Raw genomic sequence first — 15672 nt, forward strand, 5'->3', positions numbered from 1 at the left:
GCTGCATCTCCTAGGGACATTCAAAATTTGAATTAGCAATGCTGGGATTACAGGAGAGCCTCAGGGGGCTGGCAGAGAGCTGATTTTGTAGGGCTCAGTCTCTGAGCTGGGGAATTTAAACATGAATACATTATAGGCTTAAGATATATTCATGCAAGGGCATATGTGTGATGCTTATGTTATCAGCATTAGAAGAAAAAAACATGCATAAAACTTAACTCATTTGTGGCTACATGGGTTTGTGATCTATAAATGTTCCGTGCCTTATGGTAACTGTAAAAAAGGGGATGGGCTGTACATTTAACATCCAAGTCTGAGACCACTAGTGAAAATGCCTATATTTTACATTTTTGTAAATTAATAAAACATTATATTATGACTTAAATAATTATTTGTATTATATTGAATATATTAAGTATAAGTAATATAACAATTATATATATATATAGGTTGTAAGATTTTTATGTTTTTGAAAGTTCTTCAAGGTTGCATTTAATCAAATGTACATATCATTTTATGTCTTTTTATTTTAATGAAAAATCCCAGATTTTCAATGTGGTGACTGACCTTTTGACCCCAATGTATGTTGTTTATAATACCAGGTAAACAAAAACTATTCCCATGTTTAGTGCACTTGATAGGACTGAATGTTTGCAGAGAACAAGGCCATGTGTCTGAGGGTGACCTTGCTCATGTATGTGTGTGCATGTACTTAAAATGGCTGCAGTGATAAACAAACACTCATCTTCAGTTCATGGCTGCTATCAAACGCTACTCCCGCTCATGATGCATGAGCCAGGTCACTAAAGCCACGTCTGTTTCACCTAAGAAATAAAAAATGAAAACAGCAGCAACAAAAATAATTCCAAGTGCCTTGCCCTCGCGATAGAGCGAACGCACATGCCCAGTATAGAATAAGCCCTGAGCTGTCAGAGCTAATTGAAAGTAATAGAGACTGCAGTCATTGGATTAGCGTGTCAGACATTGATACTGTCGGGCTGGAAACAGTTGGTCCAGAGATTGAATGATATTAGACTTGGCAGGGGCTGTTTCCAAATGCGGACTGTGAAAGGCTTTGGGCGTTTTGCTTTAGGATTTTCAAAGGTGTGAATCTTGTTTCATGATTTATCAGAATTTTGTCCTCCGGAGAGGAAATGCATAATGCAAAGAGGCCTTAGGGTGAGCGGTGACCTAATCATTTTTTTTACTTTTTTTTTTTTTTTTTTACAGAGGATCTTGAAAAAGTTATTCAAGGATAACTTTTCCTCAAGAAATATTGCTCTCATAAATAATACAAAAAAGTTGCTACATTATCTTCTGGTAATATAAAAATTTCTGGCTGCTATTGCTAGAATATAAAAACATGATAATAAAGCATGTACTTATTTTGCTGTAGGATGCAACATTAACATATCTTATGATTTTTTTTTTTTTTGATGAATAGTTAAAGGGATATTTTACCTAAAATCTTCTAATCAATTACTCACCCTGATGTTGTAGAAAGCCCATATGACTGACTGACTTTTGTATTCCAAAAATAAATAAATAAATTATTAAAGAATATCCAGGCAGTTATTTTTCCATGTAATAAAATGTAATGAAGATCGGGGCAGCCAAGCTCCAAAATGACAAAATTAGCACCATAAATGTGGTTCCTACAACTTCTGAACTCATTTGATAGCTTTTTATTAATTTGTAGTTTGTCATTTTTGCTTCAACTTAAACTTATTTCAGTTAGTTGCCAAATTTTTAATTTTTTCAAACTAATATTAATATTTTATTTCAGATTTATTTAAATTAACACAACTATTTTAAAAGTCTTAGTGTTAGTTAATGATACTAACTCTGGCTATAGCCTATAGAACGTCCTTTTGAAATGAACTTTTAAGTAAATGATGACAGAATATTATTTTGTTTTATCCATTTAAATATTCCATGACTGTAATGGTTTTGGCTTAACCAAGCCTTTGTTTAATTAAAATAATAGAAAGTATGACTAAAGCTCTAAAACTAAGTTTTGATGGTTATCGTTCTACCTTTTTTTAGTATTATTATTATTGTTGTTCATTTGCATTTAGTGGTTCAGTGTTGATGCACCCACTGCCCACGTCTTCTGGTTAGTCATCAATTCTTCCTCGGATTCCTCAGATATATCTTCCAAAAAAAAATGCAAATGCTTCATTTAGTCTACATCTGGACCCACGCTTTCAAGTTTTTTGTTTTTTATTTTTTGACATTATAAGTGCAATGTAACAGATTTACCAGAATATGATCATCTGATCTGTAACATGTGCAACTGACATTTCACAATAAACTTCCCCTCTGAAGAAGATGAAAACCGACACAACCATCTGTTTTCAAGTTTGATAGCCCTATATCATACATTGGTCTTTGAGGGCAAGAGAGGAGAATTCTTCACGACAAGAAAGAAAATTAAAATTTGGCCTTAATGCATAATAAAGTGACAAATTATGTCCCATTTTCTTCAGTCGACTTTGCTTGAGGAAGTATTGGAAGACGCCCATGGGAGCAGCCAGTCATCCATCACAGGCCAGTGTTGAGTCCCACAGCAGCAAAGCAGCTAATAGTGACACAGAACCCTGGGGAGGAGACCAAGCAGTCGCCTGCTACGAAAACAGAGCAGTGGAGGGGATCAAGGTTTGTTTTGTCCCCTGCGTTTTTCAGGCTATTATTTATTCTGCCTGGGCGGGTGAAATATCAGCGTCCTTGGCCGCTGGATCTCCTTCTCCCTTGCACAACTGACAGATCTCATTATGAGATAAAAATGACAAAGATAGCTCATGATGCTTCAGAGAAATGTAAAACCATTAGCAGGTCATTGTCATAGTTATAATGTGTCCTTTTAAGCAGCTTAGTGAACTGGTGGTGAAGTGTGATATCGGGATTAACCTATGAGGGAGTTTTGCATCGCCGTTCAGCTGCTGTTGATGAAATTGCGACGTGCGCTTTCAGGGCTCTGTGGAGAAATGGCAGAGTTCTGCAGGTTACAGAAAGAAATGGGGCTGTTTGTGATGGGAAAGAAGAAAGTCGACTGCAATGCGTTAAAGTCTTATTTTCCTGCATTTTGCTTTTCAAATGAATGCCCTCTTTACCTTTTCTCAACAGGCCTGATGGAGAGTTAAAAAAACTATTGTGTAAATTGACTTGGAAAGAAATAACAACAAATCTTTGCACCATTTTGCATCAGTGTCATAAAGAAAATCAAATGTAATGATGCAATTTACACTAACATTACAGCAATCTGATGCAACCGAATCATTGAGTCAGGCACTTGAACTTTATTTGTGAATGAATCATTCTGACCAGTATTGTGAACTGTGTCCACCAGTTCATTCAAATGAACAATTTGTTCACAAATCAGACATAAAATTATAGTGTAGGAGGCATAATGACCACTTTTATATGGTTTTTATTTGTTATAGTCCCAGGCCTCATTCACTTTCACTATATGAAAAGAATGGCCAGGATCAGTGTTATTTTATTAATATTTATATAATAATTATTTTGAATTAATATTTTGAATTAGCTTTTATTTTATGTTTTCAGTTTTAATTTTAGATTATTTTTCTGTTTTTAAAAAAAAATCAATTTTAGTTTTGCTGGCATTACCGAAGTTGCGAAAGTGAGCTCTCAGGGTTCTGCGGAGAAATGACAGAGTTCAGCAGGGTCACCGAATTAAATGAGGCTGTTTGTGACGAGAAAGAACAAGAGGGAAAGGGGTTAAAGTCTTATTTTCCTGTGCTGTATTTTGCTAATTTATGCATTCTTTACCTGTTGCGTGTAGGCCTCATGGGGAGTTCTAAAAATATTGGGTAAATTGTCTTTGACAACAAATGTTTTGCACCATTTTGCATCGGAGTCATAAAGAAAATCAAACGTAATGATGCAATTTACACTAACATTGCAGCATTTTGATACAAAGTCCTGGTTTCATAATTGCTGATAGAGTTAGTGCTGCCTATAATTTGTCTAGTCAGGAGGTGAGTAAACAATTTCAAATCTGTTTTTCACCCAATGTCTGCTCTCAGAGAATAGGAGATAAAGGTTTCAAGCACACATAGCACATTCCTCGGCACAATACATTCAGTAATGTGGATTAATTATTGCTCAGTGTATTTTTTGGAGAGTCTGTTTTGCAGCAGCGAGTTATTACTGAGCCCTATCAATCATTCTATTAACTCTGGCTATGCCTTTGACATCACATTAGTGAATGTAACTCATTATCTGGAGGGAAATTAGAGTAGTGCGGATCCAGCCATGCGTTATGTCTCTCTGCCCCGTAGCACACAACTCGGAGTTGTTTGATTGCTATGCCTGCTAGAACTGAAGTTGATTAAGTAATGACAGATACAGTATCTGCGGTTGCACTCCAAACTAATTCATCATTAGTGGCAGTATCACAGGTCGCTAATCTTACGCAGCTGAACGAAGCTCCCAGAAAGCTGTGACTTTTTCACACTTTTACACAAGTAGCATCCAAAATATCAAACTTCACAGATACGCGAGCCAAATCGCACAATAGCGAAATTAGCGAACGCCCAAGCATACTGTCGAGTCGTGAAGAAAATTGTGAACTTGTTCCGAGGAGCGATCCACGGTGGAATCTCAGCTAAATCTGCCATTCAAGCTGCTACAGATATTGAGAATGGAGCCAGAGGAGGTGACATGTATAGATGGACTTTCTGGTAATTGTTTATTGTGTTTAAATGTGTTTCTGGCGGCACAATATAGCTCCTTCGTGCCATTAAAAGTTCTTTTGATTACATTTTCATGCAACCTTGACCTTCTGCGCTGCAATAACAATCAATACAGTAGCCATTAGCATCCACGTAATTTGCTGCAGAAAAAATAAGGCAACAGCCTCTCGGTCTTTTCCGCCATTTGTTTAGGAAGCAGATGGAGCAAACTAAAGAGCTTGTAGGAAAGATGGATTTAATGAATTAAAACCCAAGATGCAAATTTAGATTTCTGTAATTACACTAGCTGATCATTACATTTTTCAGCGCAAACCTTCTGCCATCTTGTCTTTTGGCAGGGCCCATGTCCTTAAGAAACAATTGCAAACATATGTTCCCTACGAGAAAGGTGACACAAGTTTTTCTCCTTAAAGATGACCTTTAAAGTCACAGGAAGTGGAAATGGACCAAGATGGCTGTGGTAATTTTACCCGAGGGAGTCAGATAGCTTTGTGCTAATGACTGATGAATATTAGCATTGACTTTGGACTACAGTTAGTTGTAGGCTGCACACCCTGTTCCCATTGTAGTTTGCTATTATAAATCATTTTGTTGGTACACAATGGCTCAGGGGCATGAATGTGTGCTAAATGAGACTGTATTTGAGAAATAAATGAGAAATGTATTGTTGATCCTGAGATTGCCAAGGTCATTATAACAAGCTCTTAATTGCACAGAGAATTTTCACTTTTTTCCATATTATCGGTATATGCAAGAGAAACTGATTTGATTATGTTAATAAAGCATTCTCTCATATGTGGTAATGGAGGTGCAGTTCAGAATCATTAGCAGCAAAAATAAATCCCTGTTTAGATTTTCCTCTAATGCAGGCTAAGGAAAGTGCAAATTTTTAATGGTATTGATCAAGGTCTACTGAGCTCTGGGGTCTGCTCTAATTACGACCTCTTCTTCACAGTTTCTCGCGTAATGATGCCCACAAAGCAATTATTGCTCATCCCATTTATCTGATTCATCATAGGAATGATACCTAGACAATGGAAAAATGAAGTATTGCGGTGTGAATGTGCTTTAGTGAAAACACACATCCATTAGATCCTGCATAATGTTTAGAGCTCCCTTATTCAAATCCACCATTATGTTTCTGGGTTTAATAGAAGTTTACCTCAGTGTACAGCATTTGTTTCATGACGTTGATTACTAAAAATCACAGAAAGACTAAGGCATTAGTAAGATTATTATTTAAAGAAATACTGCAAGTGACCATAAGACCATATATATATATATATATATATTTTTTTTTTTTTAAATACATTCTGTTCTTTTGAATGTTCTATTCATCAAAGAATCCTGAAACAAAAATATTGTTAATTTATAACAGTAAGAAATGTTTCTTGAGCACCAAACAAGCATATCAGAGTAATTTCTGAAAGATCATGTGACATTGAAAACTGGGGTAAAAATATATTAAAAGAGTTATTTTAAAGGGGTCATATGATGCGATTTCAAGTTTTCCTTTCTCTTTGGAGTGTTACAAAGGGAACACAAACGGGCAGGAAACTCAGCCCTGCTGATGAACATTAGCAGACAGGGTACAGGCGGCAGCAAATGCTGCAAAATAAGTAAGGTGAATGACTCTGTATGCACAGAGCCTACGTTTTTCATACACAATATGAAAATGGTTTATGTAGCTTTTGAAAACTGAGCCACAGAGGTTTGCTTTTTAATGGATGATTCTTGAAGACAAAATGGATCCAAGATTCATGGCATTGTAGAATATATGCAGAGGGTTGAAGTGCTTAAATAATACCAGAGACGCCAAAATGCAAGCAAATATATGCTTGAGATATTTACATTATTTACTCACTGTCATGTGGCATATTTTGCATCTTGATGTGAACTTTGTTCAAACTTTTGCTTCAGGCTAAATGTCCTCTGCACATAATATTGCTTTCTCCAGTGAAGTGAAAACAGTCCAAAACAGTTCTAAACAAACATGTATGTGGATTTTAATGTGAGAGGACAACAAGGGATGGCTTTTTTCATTGGAGGAATCATTATTATGGATTATGGGGTCATATTATGGTGAGACGTGGCAGTTTAAAGTCATAATAATGGATTTATTTCTTACAAACAGTTTTTCACTTCACAAGAAGTGAGGGATTGGAGTCGTGTTGTGGATTATTGTTTTTATCAGCTGCTTGAACTTATTAATGCTTAATATAATGCTAAATTATGCTGAATCTGTTCCGTTGAACAAACAAATTCATCTACATCTTGGAATACCTGACAGTAAATTTTCAGATTTTTTAATTTTTGGGTGAACTACTACTGTAAACCTGTAGTCCACTTTCTTTGTTTCTTTCTTTTTTTCCTAGAAAAGCACACCATGGAGCTCAGCCCAGAACAAGGAAAACGTTCTGCTCAGAATGAATTATGTGTTCCATGCAAGCACTTTTCGAGCAGTTGTGAAAATTCATAAGTGCACATGTTGCCGTGGTCAGATTGTGCAGGTGTTTGTTGAATTGCAGTCTGTGGTCACTGCTGGTGTGAGAGTGGATCCAGGAGCTGTGTGCGCTGTAGAAAGCACTCTGACTCACCAGGCCAGCTGGTCCGGTCCACGCTCACATCTGCACAAGCAGCTCAGAGGGAGGAGAGAGTCTTGTTTACCGAACAGCCGGTTGAAATACACTTTGTTTTAAGGACAGTCACATTAACACTGTGAGTGCTTGCTTGTTTTGGCTGTGCTGGCAAATAACCTAAGAACCTTGACGAATGTGTTACATGGAATATCATGGTGCTCGATAAAAACATGTTAAACTATGTATGTGGCCCAAAAAAATTTAATTACATTTTAGCCGCATTTAAAGAATATATTAAGGCTTGGTCACACCAAGAGCGATAATTATACAGATAACTACTGTATAAAAATAACTGTATTTGCATCCACACCAATGCATGATAAGTTTCTGTTTATAATAGCGTGCAGTGCAATTATGCATTTGCCACTTTAAATACTCAAGCCTTTTAAAGTCACGTGTATTCTGATTGGCTAAGAATTTGTCCTGAAAGTAAAACGGGTGATATCGTTCCTCTGTTATTTATTGTCTTAGTTGTGGTGTAGACATTTCCTATTCTCATATATTTAGAGTGTTTATTAAAACTTTATTGTTATAGTTATCGTTGTACTTATTGTCCTTGGTGTGAATGGACCTTTAATATCTCTGCATAAAAAACTGTCAAACAGAAATATAGCTTTCACAGCAAAGCATTTGGCAAAAACGTGATTTACTGTAAGTCTCCAAAAAGTGCATATGCATTGTAGAGTATCAAACAGATGATATCTTTATCTAAAAGATAATTGAACAATTATTGATTAGTCAAGTACTTTTTGATACTTTTAGGACAGTATATTTATGGGAACTTTTATTTCTGAGTAATATCTGTATATCGTTTAATAGAGTGTTTATTTAGTAGTAGTAGTACTAGTTGTTGTTCTGTGCTATTTGGTAGCTTTGAAATTAATATGTAGAGAAAAAGAGAGCTGTCTTTCACAAAAAATGTACCATGTTAACCATATTTTCTGCCATATTCCATATTATAATATGTGAATATTGTATATCTGGGCTGCTGGATTTTAATGATAATAGTGGCTAACCAAAGTCCTAATAATAAATAATAGCTGTAATAGTACATTTATAGAAAATAATGGTTTCCATGGTAAATTTTGTAGGGATTGTCTAGTTGTTCCTGATTGCTTAAGAATTCTCATCCACTGTAACATACAGTAGGACAATGTACATAAACACTAGGGTAGATAATTCACAATACTGTTCACATGTCTCTGTCTTCTAAGACTACTTATTTGGAAATATGATGATATAAAAAGGTGTTCTGGTATCTGCTGTTCAGTGAAACTGGCCTGTTGTTATCTTCAGAGAGCACTGAGCAAGCACTGGGTAAATGTTCCTTTAAGATATAAAAGAAAAAGAGTAATAAGCAGTGTTGAAAATGTGCATGTTTGCCCTCTTCTCTTTGTCTGTCTGTTTTCGAGATACATTCTAGTTCCTCCCCAGGAACACATGGCAAGGTATTTACTGAGCCATCTGCTCCATACTCCCTCGCTAACACTATCTGCCGCTTGGTTGCTAGGGAAATGAATGCCTTTTTAAAATGGGTGAGTCAGTGGTATGACTTACCTGTCGAAGTTAAGATCCTTTGTTCAATGTCATCTGTTTTGATGTGACTTGGATGAGTCCATAGCATCGCACTGTGAAGCCTCTTTAGCTTTTTGAGATGGACAACAATGTGATGTTCATTTCAAAATCATTCAAGTCAAGATTTTGACTGTTTATGTTGCATTTAATCATACAAAAACAAGTGTTTGATTGTGCTAATTTGAGACAGAGTTTTCATACCAGGAAGTCATCAGTACTTACTAATAGGGCAAACAATGTGAGTTTAATGCAAATCGTGGGATAGATCCATCTTTCAAAACACACTTTGACACGGTCAGCTGACCCTCCTACCTAGTGCACACTGTGCCAAAAAAGCCTTCATGATTGTTGCTTGTCATGCTAAGTAACAAGATATGTATATTGTATATCATACAGACAAGCTGGTCAGGTTTTTTTTTTTTCCCCCAAATATTACGATACCTTATAACTTTGAGTTAAAGTGATCCCTTCCTAAGTTATAAAGGCAGCCATGTATTTGTAAGACCTGTTTATACTATGTAAAAAAATATTATAGATTTAATTATTAATAATCTAAAATATTTTTTATAGTGTTTTCCTTTTTTCTTCTTCTTTTTTTTGTGGACACCTTGCACCCCTTTGTGGTCCCTGTTCTAATTTATAAGGTAATGTCACCATTCACATATTTTAAGTCATATGCAAACTATTAGCATTTGATGTTACTTACCATTGGCTTTGCGTTGGTGAATGACTTATCTGAAAGCAAGCTACAATAAAAACATATCTTACACTTATATTGAACTGTCATTTTAAATGCATCATACAGAGGTGAAAAAATACACCAAGTGTGTACTTGAAATGTTTATTGTTCAGTATAGCCAATTAAGGAAGGATTGATTGGTATGTTTATGATATTATTGTTCAGTGACGCTGTCCAGAACAGTGATGAGTTCCAGAATGTGGGTCTTTGAGGCAGGTCATGACCCCAGGACAGGAGCTTTGTCATTTTCAGCTGAGCCTGTCCCTGCACAGGTGACACAAATAAGAGGTCAGGATGAGGGCACTGCACCTGGTCATAAATCACCTGGAGGAACATGGGACATGGTGTCCTTTGCTCCTGGCCTGTCCTCCCTGGGCCTTGTCCCAGATACGAAGAGAGAGGATATGAAATATCAAGTCATAGCAACTTCTCCATAGGCACATTTAAGTGCCATTAGGTGTCCAAAGAAAGGTCAGGACGATGTTTCAAAGACAAAGTTGCTATATCACTTCCTATGATTTCTCCATTGGTCGGATAGGCGGAGTTTCACTTTTAGGGGGGGGGTTACCTACTGGCAGACGAGCCACGAGCACTTTTTTATATGTGACCCTGGAGCACAAAAACTTAAGTTGTGTCTTAAGTTGCACAGGTATATTTGTAGCAATAACCAAAAATACATTGTATGGGTCAAAATGATAAATTTTTCTTTTATGCCAAAAAATATTACGTAAAGATCATGTTCCATGAAGATATTTTGTAAATTTCCGGCCGTAAACATATCAAAACATCGTTTTTGATTAGTAAATGCATTGCTTAGGACTTCATTCGGATAAATTTAAAGGCGATTTTCTCAATATCTTGATTTTTTTTTGCACCTTCAGATTCCAGATTTTCAGTACAGCTGCAGTACAGTAGTCTGAAAAAGTTTGGATATTTGTCCTTCCGTAGCCTACTTCATCTTTAAGTTTCTCAAGAGTGATCGGCGATACGATCGCTCATTTCACAAGATCCATTTCAGCTGTCACAAGCTGAGGGTGAATCTTAAGGCTTGCATACATGCTTAGTAGAGGACTGATGCCGTTTTTCTCACAACTGAATACTGCGTCACATGCCACACTCGAGGCCAGTGCTTCATATGAAAATCGCCTGTCCAATTCAGCCAGCAGTGACTCAGTCCACCACATTTTTATTAGCGGGTTTATTAAAAAATACAACACATTTTCATTATTCAGTTAACTTGCTAAAGCGGGAAAATAATGAAACGAGAGTCCTCTCATGTAGCCTATCATGACAAGTTAAGAATCATGATGAGTCGCGGCTCGCGAGGATGGGGCTTAAATATCATAGAATTTAATTCAGCCCAAAACTTACTTATTCTATTCACTAAAATAATAAGATAATACAAATAAAATGAGAAAATATAAATTATTTAATTTTTATATTTTATTCATAGCTCAGACAAAATCATGATTGGCTCTCATCCCCCCAGCCCCCCCTAAACTCTGCCTGTGCCTACTATAGCTGGTCTGAGAATGCTATAACACTCATTGAGGTCAGAGGTCATAACACTTTGGCCTAGTTGTGATGTGACAAATTTTTTATTTACCTTTTATCTACAGAATATATCTATCCATCTATCCATCAATCCATCCATCCATCCATCCATCTATCCCGGTTCTGTGATTGGTAGTAAATCGCCATCACCTGCTTTCAGATGGAGCGGCATTTACTACACAGAGCCGTAGTTCACTGACAAGCTAGGCAATATCGCTTTCATAATCACAGATGAATTGCATTCGATTATGAACGCGATATTGCCTAATTGTCAGTGTCTATCTATCTATCTATCTATCTATCTATCTATCTATCTATCTATCTATCTATCTATCTATCTATCTATCTATCGTCTGTCTGTCTGTCTGTCTCCCTCTCTGTCTGTCTCTGTATAACATGTCTGTCTACATATAATGTCTGTATGTCTCTGTATAACATGTGTCTGTCTGTTTGTCTGTCTGTATCATCTATCTATATATCTGCTCTGTAGGTCTAAGGATGCTAATTTTGGCCTATTGGCCTAGTTTTGGTCGGCGTTGATTATGACAAAAACAAATGGCAAATTAACATGAAAAAAGTTGTGATTGCTGCTGTATTGGATCACTAATGGGGCAATACATGAGCTGTGGAATCAACCATTATCTCAAGCATGGACTTAATTACAAATCCTCTACCTGTGTAGTCGACACTCACCTTTTACCTAAACAAGAATACAGTGTACGTGAAGTACACGGACGCCATAGCACTTTTCAGAATCCAAACATGCTTTCAACTCTATCTGAGAAGAAACTTAAATAATACACCCCACATAAGGGCAGAACAAAAGGCCATCTTAATTTCCCACACAGAATAGATTAACACTAAGTGGGTTTGTGGTTATTGCAAGGGTCTGTATCTGCAATGGACACCTGGGATTCTCTAGACTGTTTGATCTGGCCCTTTCAAGCACTGCGATCATCCTGCTAAATTGCACCTAATGGACGAGGCCTGCCACTCGGAAACCCAGACAAGAGGGGAGGACAATTTACTGTGCGTACACACCTGTCCTTTGTAGTTCAGAGACCACATTGTGAGCACCGGCAGCATTAGCCTCGATTCACAAACAGCACTCCGGAGCAGTAGAGCGCAGCCTCCATTTAGGGACCCTGAATAGCCCTGGGATGCTATTAGCCTTGGTAGCCGAGTATGCTCGTGGTTCCCCACAGAACAATGCCTTGGGAAGATGGAGGGGACATGAGAGGGAGAGAAAGAGACCGAGATGGGGAGATGTCTCACTGCACATGTCCCTTCAATGGAATCCATCATGTTCAGGCTAAGCTCATAGATTAGATTTGGTTAGCAGTGCACAGTGCACCTAGCTTGCTCATAAATAACATAGTCTGTGCTAATGTTAGGGACAGCTAGAGACCATATTTCGAAATTCACTTCCAAACAGAATGGATTTCCGATTAATTCAAGGTAGAGTGCACTCTTTCATTTACTCATGTTGCGTCAAAAACATTTTTTCCTGGTAAAATATCAAAAATGGCTGCTCTTTTTCATACAGCGAATATAGGTGGGGAACAGCGACAACTCAAAAAAAGACAAAAAAGTGGTATTTTCATTAAAAGTAGCATTTCTGCAGTATGTATGTTCAAACATTCTTTAATTATACTATTAAAAGTTGTAAATGCTTAATTGTGATGGCTGTGTAAATATGACGCACCTGTCCACAGCTGCTGTTTATCTATTACTCTTCATAATACTATTTAATAAAGATACATATGTCCTCTATGTTGGAAAAGATTGGGAAAATAGCTGGCAGTGAAATTTTGAGCATATGCAGTAATACCTTTTTGCTGTGTTGGAATACAGTCAGGTGTTTAGCATCTACGGATGACTGAGATCTTCCTTTATGTCCTGGAAAAGCTCAGTAGCACAGTGGACAGACTGGCCACTTCTGAGTTTACAAGCTGGAATGATTGTTCTTTTGGTACAGTTGGAGTTAGTGGGGAAATAGCATTTTGTAAACACACCAGGAGATTTTTGTTTTGTGTGATGAAGACAATTACAGTTCCGCTGCTGCCAGTGCTGCTACTGAGCAGGTGGCTTGAGTTGGATATGGAACATATTCTCTCTCTCTCTTTCTCTCTCTCTCTCTCTCTTTCTCTCTCTCTCTCTCTCTCAGTCGTTTCACGAAATATCACTTTTATCATGCTCTATCTATCTGTCTGTCTGTCTGTCTGCCTGCCTGCCTGCCTGCCTGCCTGTCTGTCTGTCTGTCTGTCTGTCTGTCTGTCTGTCTGTCATAGCATACTGGATTATGTACTTGGGCACCTGTATTAATCAAGAAGACTGCATTAATTTTTGATGGTGCTGACCAGGTTAACTGACAAGGAGCTGTCAGGATGTCATTAAATGTGCAAAGCAGACATCTAGAATGCACATGCCCTCTCTCCCTCCCTCCCTCTCTCCCTCCCTCCCTCTCTCTCTCTCTCTCTCTCTCTCTTTCTCTCTTTCACACACACACACATACACACACACACACACACACACACACACACACACAAAAGAAAAGCTCAGTAGGTCAAGTCACTGAATTAGACAATGCAGGAACTGTCCTCTCATATTACAGCTACAGATAAGATGACCAAGGGGAAATGCCATTTGTTGCAGGTGTGAAGATTTTTTCTTCCTTTCAGTACAATGACGTGAAATACATAAGATCGATGCATTGCAGTATTTATATAAAACATGTTCAGTATTTTTATTAAATGTAGGTAATACAGTACTTAACTTATTATAATGATTATATATAAGATAATATCATTAGTTAATTATATTATTAGTACATCCAAAAAGTTAAGAAATCATGAAACATTTATATTTGTGTGCTTCAACCACCACAAACAACAAGCAGGACACGTCCACAGAATATTCAGATTATTAGTCAACCAATACCTCGCAACCCCCAATTCTTAATACATGCTCATCGTTGACCTGAGCTGTTAAGCATTATATAAATATTGTTAATGACTTATAAATTTTTCATGCAGTGTTTCCATGTGCTGTAACATAATCGATTAGTTAAACAGGCCAACCCACTATAACAAACACACACAGACCTCTATTCATAGGGTCTTTAAGCATGAGCTGCTGTGACATGAACAATTGAAGTATAGGCCATGTGTGTATGATCTAATGTAATATACATAGCAAAAGTACAGAGCATGTATGCATAGTTAACCTGTTGAAAAGTGTAGGGTTTCCTCATATTCAGATGTGGTATGGTTCAGCAATAGCATGGTCATGTTGCAGGACAGTATATTGACTCTCCAGGTGTCCAGTTCCTTTGCCGCCACACATGAGAACGAACTGCCGTCTAATTAGAAAAAGAACCAACACAAACACATTGTGTTACACAGCTTTACCAAAAAGCATTAATTGCTTCATTTGGAGTGGATTCGAACATGTGTGAGATGTCTAAAAGAATGATCTAGAATGCAGATACATTGAATACCTCACATACGACACGTCCGGTGGCACGTTCATGAATAGAGAATGGCCACACACAGCTTAATTCAGTCAGTGCTCATTGAAGGTTATTGACATAGTTCTGAGATCGTGTAGGTTGAAGTTCCCACAGCATTCATGTCATTGTAAGAGGATACTGAAGTAGAAAGTGTCTGCGTTTCGTTCTAATCTTCTTCAGCGGCTCACCACATCTGCCTTAGGCGACTCAAATATGCCACAGCTTTAAGTATGCAAATACCCTAGATATTAAGGTCTCATTTGAATACTGATTTTCATATTAAAATATTGATGGTGTTTTAGCTGGGGCCCACTTTCAATCCTCATTATAGATTAGTGTACACCAGGCCCTTCTGTACTGCAACTTCATGAATGCAAACGATTGCTTATGAGTGTCTAATTAGTTAGTAGTTCAAAGCATGTTTTGTTAGCTTTTTGTTATTGCACAATAACTAATAGAAGGAATGTGAGTCATCAGAGTGTCCAGTGATTGGTCTGCTAATAGACAAGACAACGTTTTCTATTTGAATTATAGTTGAATTTTTTTTGTGTGTGTCTTAGTCATCATGAAAATGTGGCCACAGTTTAATGAAGTCGTCAAGATGTAAATACATGATTAAAAATACATGATTTCAGCTGTTATAGATATAAAACTGAAATAAATGTTTAGAGCCGAGTTTAAAGATATATTTTTTTAAGTGGGTGGTTTAGAAGCGGTTACTTTTATTAATCGTTAAAGTTCAGAACTTTTTAGCATTTATAAGTGTTTTGATTTATATTCATCTAAATATATTTTCTTTTCTTCTTTTTTTCCCCTTTTATTTGCATTTTAATCGCATCAGATTCATTATGTATTGAAAAAAGAAAATTTATTTTTATATAAATTAAAAACGCCTCTGTGTGTATATACATAGAAAATATTCATTTAATATTATAT

The 15672-nt window shown here is 36.9% G+C and overlaps 1 long non-coding RNA gene across 2 annotated transcripts in view; it reads left to right on the forward strand.

Moving 5' to 3' along the window:
• The first annotated feature begins 1026 nt into the window (after positions 1–1026).
• The window catches only part of LOC107553287 (uncharacterized), a 52815-nt gene continuing 38169 nt past the window's right edge, over positions 1027–15672 (forward strand). Inside the window, exons 1-2 of one of the 2 annotated variants that reach the window (XR_001604950.1) lie at positions 1027–1104; positions 2490–2658. This is a non-coding gene — a long non-coding RNA (uncharacterized lncRNA). Of the gene's footprint in view, positions 1180–2489; positions 2659–15672 lie in introns of both variants that reach the window. The other variant, XR_001604949.1, reaches the window with a different exon arrangement.

This window comes from Sinocyclocheilus grahami, unplaced genomic scaffold (genome assembly GCF_001515645.1).
Source record: "Sinocyclocheilus grahami isolate Dianchi unplaced genomic scaffold, SAMN03320097.WGS_v1.1 scaffold468.1, whole genome shotgun sequence".
Taxonomy (NCBI): Eukaryota; Metazoa; Chordata; class Actinopteri; order Cypriniformes; family Cyprinidae; genus Sinocyclocheilus; species Sinocyclocheilus grahami.